Here is a 12,707-nt window from a genome sequence, read left to right on the forward strand (position 1 = left end):
ATCTGGCCAAATGGGACAAGCTCAGGTACCACGTCAAGGTCCTCTCCAATACCTGAGACCCTAAAACAGCCACACAATGCAAGCTTTCAAATCCAAACAAACTGAAAACAAGGGAAGGGTGCACAGGAATATGTAACCACCCTAGACATATACAAAACACGGAAGGGAACTGCACTCTCATACCGGACCAGGTACACATCCCATGACCCTGCAACATGCTCAGCCCTGGGTGCCACTGGCACTCACAGGAAGCTGTGCTGTCCCCAGAGCCACAAGCAGTTAACCCCAGACAGGTCTGGGTGCAAGAACCATAGGGAAAATTACAAAACAAATTAATACAACACAGAGAAAACCCAGCACTCACTTACAAGCTCTCAGCTAAGATTTAAAAGCAAAAATGGAAAGGTTAGTCACCGCATCTGGCCAAATGGGACAAGCTCAGGTACCACGTCAAGGTCCTCTCCAATACCTGAGACCCTAAAACAGCCACACAATGCAAGCTTTCAAATCCAAACAAACTGAAAACAAGGGAAGGGTGCACAGGAATATGTAACCACCCTAGACATATACAAAACACGGAAGGGAGCTGCACTCTCATACCGGACCGGGTACACATCCCATGACCCTGCAACATGCTCAGCCCTGGGTGCCACTGGCACTCACAGGAAGCTGTGCTGTCCCCAGAGCCACAAGCAGTTAACCCCAGACAGGTCTGGGTGCAAGAACCATAGGGAAAATTACAAAACAAATTAATACAACACAGAGAAAACCCAGCACTCACTTACAAGCTCTCAGCTAAGATTTAAAAGCAAAAACGGAAAGGTTAGTCACCACATCTGGCCAAATGGGACAAGCTCAGGTACCACGTCAAGGTCCTCTCCAATACCTGAGACCCTAAAACAGCCACACAATGCAAGCTTTCAAATCCAAACAAACTGAAAACAAGGGAAGGGTGCACAGGAATATGTAACCACCCTAGACATATACAAAACACGGAAGGGAACTGCACTCTCATACCGGACCGGGTACACATCCCATGACCCTGCAACATGCTCAGCCCTGGGTGCCACTGGCACTCACAGGAAGCTGTGCTGTCCCCAGAGCCACAAGCAGTTATCCCCAGACAGGTCTGGGTGCAAGAACCATAGGGAAAATTACAAAACAAATTAATACAACACAGAGAAAACCCAGCACTCACTTACAAGCTCTCAGCTAAGATTTAAAAGCAAAAATGGAAAGGTTAGTCACCGCATTTGGCCAGATGCGGTGACTAACCTTTCCATTTTTGCTTTTAAATCTTAGCTGAGAGCTTGTAAGTGAGTGCTGGGTTTTCTCTGTGTTGTATTAATTTGTTTTGTAATTTTCCCTATGGTTCTTGCACCCAGACCTGTCTGGGGTTAACTGCTTGTGACTCTGGGGACAGCACAGCTTCCTGTGAGTGCCAGTGGCACCCAGGGCTGAGCATGTTGCAGGGTCATTGGATGTGTACCCGGTCCGGTATGAGAGTGCAGTTCCCTTCCGTGTTTTGTATATATCTAGGGTGGTTACATATTCCTGTGCACCCTTCCCTTGTTTTCAGTTTGTTTGGATTTGAAAGCTTGCATTGTGTGGCTGTTTTAGGGTCTCAGGTATTGGAGAGGACCTTGACGTGGTACCTGAGCTTGTCCCATTTGGCCAGATGCGGTGACTAACCTTTCCATTTTTGCTTTTAAATCTTAGCCGAGAGCTTGTAAGTGAGTGCTGGGTTTTCTCTGTGTTGTATTAATTTGTTTTGTAATTTTCCCTATGGTTCTTGCACCCAGACCTGTCTGGGGTTAACTGCTTGTGGCTCTGGGGACAGCACAGCTTCCTGTGAGTGCCAGTGGCACCCAGGGCTGAGCATGTTGCAGGGTCATGGGATGTGTACCCGGTCCGGTATGAGAGTGCAGTTCCCTTCCGTGTTTTTTTATATATATATATATATATATATATATATATATATATATATATATATATATATATAAATAATATGAACCTAGAAGATTGTCTATGCATGTGTAATTGGTGCTGTAAATCAAATCACACAGTGAAACACTAAATATGAAATGTATCTCAGATGTATGAAATAAATAAAGAATTGTAATAATCCCATTTAAAATATATAAAATATTTTTGTTTTTCTATCTTCCAGACATCTAAGGAACAGATTGGGCTCCAAATGGGGCTAATAAATGCTGTTACAGGAGTGCCTACCCTGAGTCCTATCATATAGTTATACACTAAATATTTATAATAACTGGAAAAGATGACAATTGTAAAATATTAATAAGATCCATGCTGAAAGTATGAATGTCCTTTTAAGTGCCATAATGAAGTGGAATATACTCATGTTTAGTATGAAAATACTCAGGTTAAATAGTATTATATGATCCCATACAAATTGGACATATTTGTTTGCTGAGGCAAGAAATAGTGAATATATTAAATATATAGTTAAAAATATATCAGAATATAGATATTAAGCTGTTAGCAGTATTGATGGTGTTTCTGGTTGTCTGCTGCCCTTTGGTGGTTTATGCGAGAATTACAGTCAAACGGATTGACTTTTAAAACCATTCTTTCCCAGTAAGCCAATGAAATGTTCAGCTCCGAGGGTCAATAGAGAGACAGTACCGATGGGGCGTATCCGAATATTCACCAGTGATTAGAATAGAGGTGGGCTGTATGACTTGACATAAAAACCTGATGCATAGGAGAAAAAAAGTCTTTTGCTGGAATTTTGACTGATTGAAAACTTGCTGCCTTTGGAAGACAGGCTCTATAAAGCAAAACTGGGCCTTATTTTTTTTTTTTATTCTCTAAATTGCAAATACCTTTCTTATTTATGAGGTGAACGGATTTATCTGAAAAAGCTGAAAATTCCCATACTGGCTTATGCAGTAATGTATATGGTTATAATTTAATATTTTAAAGCAAATACATTCTTTGTTGCTAAAGTTTAATTAAAGCTGGTGATTTAAAGGGATATTTGGAATTTTAAATGTATATTCATAGTCCTGCGTAGTTTAGAACTAGTCACATTAATGCTAAATAATTTTATTTGCTAGAAAAATAATCTGTACTTTTATATTTATAAGTCGGTCTTACTTATTGTAGTCAAATCTCTATGGTGTTTATTAAGTTATTTGTAGCTATTGTGATATATTTAAAAAAAAATTTTTTATTGTGGCTAAATAAGAGGTTATTTCAGCTCAGATTAATTGGCATATAAATTGGTTGTTGCATTAACAATATACAATTTCTGGTGGTTTAATTGGAATTATATAGAACCATTAGTGGTATTGTAATAAAGGTGTATAATTGATTCATAATCTAATTTCTACATAAATATAATTCAAGGTATCTATAAAGGTAACTATTCTAGAATTAAGGAATAAATATTGATTTTAATAAATAGATTGTTACGTATATACATTTCATTGGTCAGCAACTGCTGAGATAACATTTTTACTGGAGATTACTGCTGATATAATAATAAATGATATTGTAAATAGTGATGTCGCGAACCTAAAAATTTGGGTTCGCGAACGGCAAACGCGGACTTCCGCAAAAGTTCGCGAACCGGGCGAACCACCAAAGACTTCAATGGGCAGGCAAATGTTAAAACCCACAGGGACTCTTTCTGGCCACAATAGTGATGGGAAAGTTGTTTCAAGGGGACTAACACCTGGACTGTGGCGTGCCGGAAGGGGATCCATGGCAAAACTCCCATGGAAAATTACATAGTTGATGCAGAGTCTGGTTTTAATCCATAAAGGACATAAATCACCTAACATTCCTGAATTGTTTGGAATAACGTGCTTTAAAACATCAGGTATGATGTTGTATCGATCAGGTAGTGTAAGGGTTACGCCCACTTCACAGTGACAGACCAAACTCCCGCAGCGGGTACAACATCATCATCATCATCACACCGTACGTCCATGTGTGTAATGCTGCCTGACTGAGACATATCCCTGTTATCTACATCCTCTGGCAATAATGGTTGCGCATCACTCATTTCTTCCAACTGATGTGTAAATAACTCCTCTGACAGATCAAGTGAAGCGGCTGTGGTGCTAGTGTTGGTGGTGGCGGCAGGCGGGCGAGTGGTAACTTGAGAGGTGCCCGAAGCTAAGCTGGAGGAGGATGGTGCGTCAAGGTTCCGAGCGGAAGGTGTAGAAGATTGGGTGTCCTGTGTTAGCCAGTCAACTATGTCCTCAGAACTTTTTGAGTTCAGGGTACGTGGCCTCTGAACACTGGGCATTATTCTAGGGCCAAAGGGAATCACAGCACAACGACCACGACGGCCCCTGCGGGGTGGCCTGCCTCTGCCTGTCATTTTTTTTTCCATTAGTGGTACTATGCGTGCAAGCTACTGTGACAACAGTTATGAGTGGCACTGTGCACTGGCAGAAGTTGGCAGAGTAGACGCTGTAGGCCTGACACACACGCTTGCAGACAACTAACTGCTATTCAATCTATTACAGTCAAAATTGTATTTTGTTTTAATGTACACTACTGTTACACCAGATATGAGTTGCACTGGTGTGACACTGTGCCCTGGCAGGCCCTGAAAAATCTGTTACACATCTACAACCACCAAAAAACAACCATGCTAAATAGTTTCTAAATTTTGTCCTGAGTTTAGAAATACCCAATGTTAACATGTTCTTTTTTTTGCAAGTTATAGGGAAATAAATACAAGAAGCACTTTGCTATTTCAAAACCACTTTTTTTCAAAATGAGGTTAGTTACATTGGAACCCTGATATCTGTCAGGAATACCTGAATATCCCTTGACATGTATATATTTTTTTTTAGAAGACATCCCAAAGTATTGATCTAGGCCCATTTTGGTATATTTCATGCCACCATTTCACTGCCAAATGCGATCAAATTAAAAAAAATTGTTCACTTTTTCACAATCTTTAGGTTTCTCACAGAAATTATTTACAAACAACTTATGCAATTATGGCATAAATGGTTGTAAATGCTTCTCTGGGATCCCCTTTGTTCAGAAATAGCAGACATATGTGACTTTGGCGTTGCTTTCTGGTAATTAGAAGGCCCCTAAATGCTGCTGCGCATCACACGTGTATTATGGCTAGCAGTGAAGGGGTTAATTAGGTAGTTTGTAGGGAGCTTGCAGGGTTAATTTTAGCTTTAGTGTAGAGATCAGCCTCCCACCTGACACATCAGACCCCCTGATCCCTCCCAAACAGCTCCCTTCCCTCCCCCACCCCACAATTGTCCCCGCCATCTTAAGTACTGGCAGAAAGTCTGCCAGTACTAAAATAAAAGGTTTTTAAATTTTTTGTTATTTTTTTAAGCATATTTACATATGCTGTGGTGTAGCATCCCCCTTAGCCCCCAACCTCCCTGATCCCCCCCAAAACAGCTCTCTAACCCTCCCCATCTGCCTTATTGGCGGCCATCTTGGGTACTGGCAGCTGACCAACCCCCACCACCTGCCTGATCTTTTTTTTTTTTTTTTTTATTCCTTTTTAAAAAAAAATTTACCCCAACTTTTTCTGTAGTGTAGCGGTTCCCACCCGCTCCCTCCCCGTGCACGCCCCCGCCCTCCCGTGCACGTGCGCGCGCCCCCGGACATCCCCGCCCACGATCCCGCCCCCCTCCACTGACTGCTATTATTTCACAGTCAAATTTCTAGTTTTTTTTTTAACCCCTTAAGGACCAAGGCCATTTTTCAATTTCTTTCCTTTAAAGGGACATAATACTCATACGCTAAATCACTTGAAACTGATGCAGTATAACTGTAAAAAGCTGAAAATATCACCTGAGCATCTCTATATAAAAAAGGAAGATATTTTACCTCACAATCTCCTCAGCTCAGCAGAGTAAGTGCTGTGTAAAAAGTTATACTTCACCTGCTCCCAGCTGCAGGTAAAAATAAAAAAAAAATGAAGAAATGAACAGCAGCCAATCAGCATCAGCAGTGCTGAGGTCATGGACTCTTACTGTGATCTCATGAGATTTGACTTAACTATCATGAGATTTCATAGTAAGCTTCTTTTACCTGATTGGTGAAATATTATGAGAGTTCACGAGGCTCATCCTTTCAGCTGTCTCAGGACAGACACACTAAAATGCTTCTTAGAAATCCTTTACAATGGGACGTGGCTACTGAGGAACTTTTGAGGTAAAATATCTTTCTTTTTTACATAGAGATGTTCAGGAGATATTTTCTAGTCAGCTTTTTACAGCTATGCTGCATCACTTTCAAGTGTTTATACATTTTGGTATTATGGCCCTTTAAGGACCAGGGCTATTTTTACATTTCTGCGGTGTTTGTGTTTAGCTGTAATTTTCCTCTTACTGATTTACTGTACCCACACATATTATATACCGTTTTTATCACCACTAAATGGACTTTCTAAAGATACCATTATTTTCATCATATCTTATAATTTATTATTAAAAATATTATAAAATATTAGGAAAAAATGGGAAAAAACACACTTTTTCTAACTTTGACCCCCAAAATCTGTTACACATCTACAACCACCAAAAAACAACCATGCTAAATAGTTTCTAAATTTTGTCCTGAATTTAGAAATACCCAATGTTTACATGTTCTTTGCTTTTTTTGCAAGTTATAGGGAAATAAATACAAGAAGCACTTTGCTATTTCAAAACCACTTTTTTTCAAAATGAGCCCTAGTTACATTGGAACCCTGATATCTGTCAGGAATACCTGAATATCCCTTGACATGTATATATTTTTATTTAGAAGACATCCCAAAGTATTGATCTAGGCCCATTTTGGTATATTTCATGCCACCATTTCACTGCCAAATGCGATCAAATTAAAAAAAATTGTTCACTTTTTCACAATCTTTAGGTTTCTCACAGAAATTATTTACAAACAACTTATGCAATTATGGCATAAATGGTTGTAAATGCTTCTCTGGGATCCCCTTTGTTCAGAAATAGCAGACATATGTGACTTTGGCGTTGCTTTCTGGTAATTAGAAGGCCCCTAAATGCTGCTGCGCATCACACGTGTATTATGGCTAGCAGTGAAGGGGTTAATTAGGTAGTTTGTAGGGAGCTTGCAGGGTTAATTTTAGCTTTAGTGTAGAGATCAGCCTCCCACCTGACACATCAGACCCCCTGATCCCTCCCAAACAGCTCCCTTCCCTCCCCCACCCCACAATTGTCCCCGCCATCTTAAGTACTGGCAGACTTTCTGCCAGTACTAAAATAAAAGGTTTTTAAATTTTTTGTTATTTTTTTAAGCATATTTACATATGCTGTGGTGTAGCATCCCCCTTAGCCCCCAACCTCCCTGATCCCCCCCAAAACAGCTCTCTAACCCTCCCCATCTGCCTTATTGGCGGCCATCTTGGGTACTGGCAGCTGACCAACCCCCACCACCTGCCTGATCTTTTTTTTTTTTTTTTTTATTCCTTTTTAAAAAAAAATTTACCCCAACTTTTTCTGTAGTGTAGCGGTTCCCACCCGCTCCCTCCCCGTGCACGCCCCCGCCCTCCCGTGCACGTGCGCGCGCCCCCGGACATCCCCGCCCACGATCCCGCCCCCCACCACAGAATGCTATTATTTAACAGTCAAATTTCTAGTTTTTTTTTTAACCCCTTAAGGACCAAGGCCATTTTTCAATTTCTTTCCTTTAAAGGGACATAATACTCATACGCTAAATCACTTGAAACTGATGCAGTATAACTGTAAAAAGCTGAAAATATCACCTGAGCATCTCTATATAAAAAAGGAAGATATTTTACCTCACAATCTCCTCAGCTCAGCAGAGTAAGTTCTGTGTAAAAAGTTATACTTCACCTGCTCCCAGCTGCAGGTAAAAATAAAAAAGAAATGAACAGCAGCCAATCAGCATCAGCAGTGCTGAGGTCATGGACTCTTACTGTGATCTCATGAGATTTGACTTAACTATCATGAGATTTCATAGTAAGCTGCTTTTACCTGATTGGTGAAATATTATGAGAGTTCACGAGGCTCATCCTTTCAGCTGTCTCAGGACAGACACACTAAAATGCTTCTTAGAAATCCTTTACAATGGGACGTGGCTACTGAGGAACTTTTGAGGTAAAATATCTTTCTTTTTTACATAGAGATGTTCAGGAGATATTTTCTAGTCAGCTTTTTACAGCTATGCTGCATCACTTTCAAGTGTTTATACATTTGGTTATTATGGCCCTTTAAGGACCAGGGCTATTTTTACATTTCTGCGGTGTTTGTGTTTAGCTGTAATTTTCCTCTTACTGATTTACTGTACCCACACATATTATATACCGTTTTTATCACCACTAAATGGACTTTCTAAAGATACCATTATTTTCATCATATCTTATAATTTATTATTAAAAATATTATAAAATATTAGGAAAAAATGGGAAAAAACACACTTTTTCTAACTTTGACCCCCAAAATCTGTTACACATCTACAACCACCAAAAAACAACCATGCTAAATAGTTTCTAAATTTTGTCCTGAATTTAGAAATACCCAATGTTTACATGTTCTTTGCTTTTTTTGCAAGTTATAGGGAAATAAATACAAGAAGCACTTTGCTATTTCAAAACCACTTTTTTTCAAAATGAGCCCTAGTTACATTGGAACCCTGATATCTGTTAGGAATACCTGAATATCCCTTGACATGTATATATTTTTATTTAGAAGACATCCCAAAGTATTGATCTAGGCCCATTTTGGTATATTTCATGCCACCATTTCACCGCCAAATGCGATCAAATTTAAAAAAATTGTTCACTTTTTCAAAAACTTTAGGTTTCTCACAGAAATTATTTACAAACAACTTATGAAATTATGGCATAAATGGTTGTAAATGCTTCTCTGGGATCCCCTTTGTTCAGAAATAGCAGACTTATATGGCTTTGGGGTTGCTTTCTGGTAATTAGAAGGCCGCTAAATGCCACTGCGCACCACACGTGTTTTATGCCCAGCAGTGAAGGGGTTAATTAGGGAGCATATAGGGAGCTTGTAGAGTTAATTTTAGCTTAAGTCTAGTGTAGTAGACAACCCAAAGTATTGATCTAGGCCCATTTTGGTATATTTCATATCACCATTTCACCGCCAAATGCGATCAAATTAAAAAAAAAAAATTAAATTTTTCACAATTTTAGGTTTCTCACTAAAATCATTTACAAACAGCTTGTGCAATTATGGCACAAATGGTTGTAAATGCTTCTCTGGGATCCCCTTTGTTCAGAAATAGCAGACATATATGACTTTGGCGTTGCTTTCTGGTAATTAGAAGGCCGCTAAATGCTGCTGCGCATCACACGTGTATTATGGCTAGCAGTGAAGGGGTTAATTAGGTAGTTTGTAGGGAGCTTGCAGGGTTAATTTTAGCTTTAGTGTAGAGATCAGCCTCCCACCTGACACATCAGACCCCCTGATCCCTCCCAAACAGCTCTCTTCCCTCCCCCACCCCACAATTGTCCCCGCCATCTTAAGTACTCCATCTTAAGTACTGGCAGAAAGTCTGCCAGTACTAAAATAAAAGGTTTTTACATTTTTTTAATTTATTTTTTTAGCATATTTACATATGCTGTGGTGTAGCACCCCCCCCTTAGCCCCCAACCTCCCTGATCCCCCCCCAAAACAGCTCTCTAACCCTCCCCATCTGCCTTATTGGCGACCACCTTGGGTACTGGCAGCTGTCTGCTATTATTTCACAGTCAAAAAAGTGTTTTGTTTTTTTAAATCTACACTACTGTTACACCAGATATGAGTGGTGGCACTGGGCAAGTGGGCACAGTATACGCTGTTAGCCTGACACACACGCTGGCTGGCAGGCAACTGCAATTAGATTACACAGGAAAAAAAAAAAGCAGACTAATGTTCTAGCCCTAAAAAGGGCTTTTTCGGGTGCTGTCCTTACAGCAGAGATCAGATGAGTCCTTCAGAACTGTAGTGGACATACACTAGCCTAGCTATCAATTTCCCTATTAAATCAGCAGCAGCTACACTGTCCCTCCTCTCACTAAGAATGCAGCTTCCAAATGAATCTAAAATGGATGCTGTCCAGGAGGTAGGAGGGTCTGGGAGGGAGTGTCTGCTGCTGATTGGCTGGAATGTGTCTTCTGACTGTGAGGTACAGGGTCAAAGTATTACTCAATGATGACGAATAGGGGGCGGATCGAACATCGCATATGTTCGCCCGCCACGGCGAACGCAAACATGCTATGTTCGCTGCGAACTATTCGCGACATCACTAATTGTAAACTTAGTATATACCAACATCATCATACTGTACATTTGATGTGAAACTCACCCATCTCACTCTGATTGAGATAAGTTACATTAAAAATATAAAAAATTTAAATGTATTCATATAAGAGGTAAATATTTTATTATGTATATCAATAATTTGAGGAATATAGATAATACTATTGATGTAAGGAACATATACTGTATATTCATCACATCATACTCAGGAGAGATTTGATTAAGAAGCACTGAACACGAGATTAGTAAAATTAGGGATCACTTTTGATTAAGATAAGTGAATTAGATGGACACATGATGATAGAGATGGTATGTTGTTTGCAGACATGAGGAATTTGGTAATCTCACTAGGTCAGAGAAAATGTAGCTAGAGGGCATAGATATGGGGGGGGGGGCAAGTTTTGTAGTCACATACACCACAACATTAGATTGTGTTACAATAGCAAAGCATATGGAGAAGTGTGATAGTGAACATTAAGGTCAAAACGAAGGTAAGGGTCTACTTAGAATGAAAAACATTAGGGGAAGCCTCTTCTCTTTTTTCTACCCCCAGGCAAAAATAGCACTTTATTGTGCAGACACCTTTGTGAGTACAATTCCCTTAGGGATTTCTATTGGTGGTGGAATACAATTGGATATATTACACTAGGAGGTGCCCTTTCTTTTGTGTTTGCAGACCCTGCCAAACCAATTTTGTCTGTCATTGAACTGCAAGCACAGACCCTTATGGACGGCGACTGCTGTATTACCCCCTCCACTGACTGAAAGTACTGCCCGGCACGCAATGGAGTCATGATATCCGACCAGATCCCCATGTCGCAGTCACCTCACTGTCAACCTTAGCCTAAACTGTTTGTCATACCGCCAGCATACCATTCCCCAATATGTGTGATAAGCTCCTACTATCTTATCAATATAGCAAAATAATGAAATTCCCTGTTCAGGGAACTTCTCCCCAATAACTCTCGCTAAAATGCAAAAGACACATGACCAATTGCCAAACGTCTTAGGCAGCTTCCTGTACCTTTTTTTCCCTCTCCTCCTCTTTCTTCTTCCCCTGTTCTGATTTGGGATTTTCCTTCATCTCTAGCATCTTGTCCACTAGTAGCAGAGAAAAAATCTCCAGAAATTCCCTTTTCCAAATTATTTTCCTTAACCTCATTTGTGAGATGAATCCCCAATGGACTGGTGGAGCACAAGCATGACCTTCTACAGGCTTACTCAGACACCCCCCCCCACTCCATCGGCAGCACCCGCAAAACACTCCCAGCCTCCTTGCTTGAAGGTGGTGCCTCTGTCCCCAGAGTCTGCTGGCAACCTGGCAGGCAAGCGGGATTGGTGACCCTCATCCGGTAGCGGACCCTACTGGATGAATGCCTCCTCCTGTCCTTCCCCCCCAGTCGTACTAGTGAACGTGCTCTACTAGGTGGAGATCTTTTCGGCCTGTATCTCTACCTCCTGTTTCACGCTTGATCCAACTGCGCCCAGGCCGGGGGCCTGTCCCTATCTAAGTCTTGTGTTCTCCACACTGGTGAGCAGGATCTCCTGGACATGCGTCACACTGGAGCCTGTCCACTGGCAGGCCTAGACATCCCTGTGACTGCTCTTGAGTGCTCAGCCTAAACAGAATACAAATAATCCTGTGAAAACTCTGGGGAAGCTCCTCCCTCCCACCTCTAATGGCCTCTGATCCACATTGTCCTTTGCTCCTGCTCCTTCCCTTATCAGCTCTTCTGCCACTCCCTACTGCCCGCACAGGAGTAATACATTGCAATAACTGCTCCAGGACATCTATGTCCTTTACCTGACCAGTCAACACTGCTCCCACCTAAGTGCCCTCTTGAGGATCTTCTACAATGAAATCACTGTAGGGGTCGAGGCTCAGCAGAGGATCCTTTGTAAGATCCAGAGGAGCCCGCTGTCACTCCCCATTTGCGTTGCTGTAGAAAGCAAAAAACATAAACATCAACAAACCATCTCACCAAAAAATAAAGCTCTCAAAGCTGTCCCAAAAGCTCCCTTTATTAGATCCCTCATAATCATCTGCTTCCTACCCCTTAACAAGTGATGAGCACAGACCAACCAATGTGCCTCTACCTTCTCTAACCTGAGACCCCTAGACTCCCCATAAGCCCACCTAGCCCCACTGCACTCCCCAAAGCTGCCCCCTATAAGTGTAGGCATCTCAAAGTGCGAGCTGCCTAACCTGGCTACCAGCAGCACAGACAAAGCTGCATGCTGATTGTCCCTCACAGCCTCAGGCAGAGCACAAAGGGGCAGCCCCATTTGAAAATGTACTCTCCCCATCCTAATACTCACCATAACCACTGGGATCCGAGCAGCTCAATATCCAAGTGGTCCCCTGCCCCAGTGCCAGTGCAGTGCCACATGCTCCTGAGCAGGCAACCCCCTTGTTGCCTTCACCTTGAATGGGCTGTA

The sequence above is a fragment of the Bombina bombina genome, chromosome 2 (assembly GCF_027579735.1).
Source record: "Bombina bombina isolate aBomBom1 chromosome 2, aBomBom1.pri, whole genome shotgun sequence".
NCBI classification, from domain to species: Eukaryota; Metazoa; Chordata; class Amphibia; order Anura; family Bombinatoridae; genus Bombina; species Bombina bombina.